Below are 1,028 nucleotides of genomic sequence, written 5' to 3'. Positions count from 1 at the left end.
CCCCGCCCGTGACCTCAGGTCGGCCGCGGCGCACCGCAGAGCTTGTTTACCCGCCGCACTGCAGCAGAACCGAATCGTAATGCGGAATAATAGGCATCGGCACTTAGAGGCTCAGTGGCCGCCGGATGGGGGGCGACGTCCACTGCGTGACCCGCGGCTGATGACTCACGTGCGCCGTCCTGGTACAGCGCCGCGGTCACCTCATGTTCTCTCTCTCTCTTCTTTGTGCACACTTAAAACATAAAACCGTCTCCCTTCCCATCAACGAGCTCTTTTCTGTTGAATTGTTGAATTTTTTCGAGTGTTTGACCTGACGTTAGGCGATAATGTGGTCGATGGCCCGAGCTGCTCGCGTACGGAAATCGCATTCTCTTTCCCATAAGCGGCAGCCGACAGGCAAAATAAGAAAAATGCCGGTAAACCTCTGTGGCTGCGACGACGCCCAGGTTCACCACAGGGCGGGGTCCCCGACAGAGCCACGCACAGACAGCCTCAGCAGGGCGCCCCGCAGCCCGGCCCGGCCCGAGCCGTGACATTACATTACAATGCCGACCAGGAAACGCGATTCGACGCGACACAGCGAGCCAGCGCCAGCTCAGCCAGCCGCCCGGCCGGGCCCGCTGGAGCCGATATCCATACGGCCAGGTCTCGTCTCGTCTCTCCCCGGCGAGCCAAGTTGTTTTGGCCACGCCCCCCCCCCCTCGGCTCATGCTTACTCCAGTTTCCTCCTCCTTCCCTACTACTGCCGGCTGCGACGACGCGTGGCTGAACTTGGATCGCCATTCCGTCCGACGGTCATCACTCTCTTCGTTAGAAAAAAATAATACACGCGGTGTGTCAAATAATTAGAAAACCGTCTCTCCCGCTTGCCCGTTTCCGCCCCCCCTCCCCTCGCCTCGAGGGAAAAGAAACACGGCGACGATGAAAAAGTTCGCGGCGCTGCAGTGTATCTGCTGCACACGGAGTGCTTTCTCGTGTCGCCGCGCCCGCCGCCCGGGCTGCCCTTCCCCCGGCCGCGGCCCGCGCCG

This window comes from Frankliniella occidentalis, unplaced genomic scaffold (genome assembly GCF_000697945.3).
Source record: "Frankliniella occidentalis isolate FOCC.00 unplaced genomic scaffold, Focc_3.1 Scaffold269, whole genome shotgun sequence".
Lineage (NCBI taxonomy): Eukaryota > Metazoa > Arthropoda > Insecta > Thysanoptera > Thripidae > Frankliniella > Frankliniella occidentalis.
Note: the sequence above shows the minus strand (reverse complement) of the source record.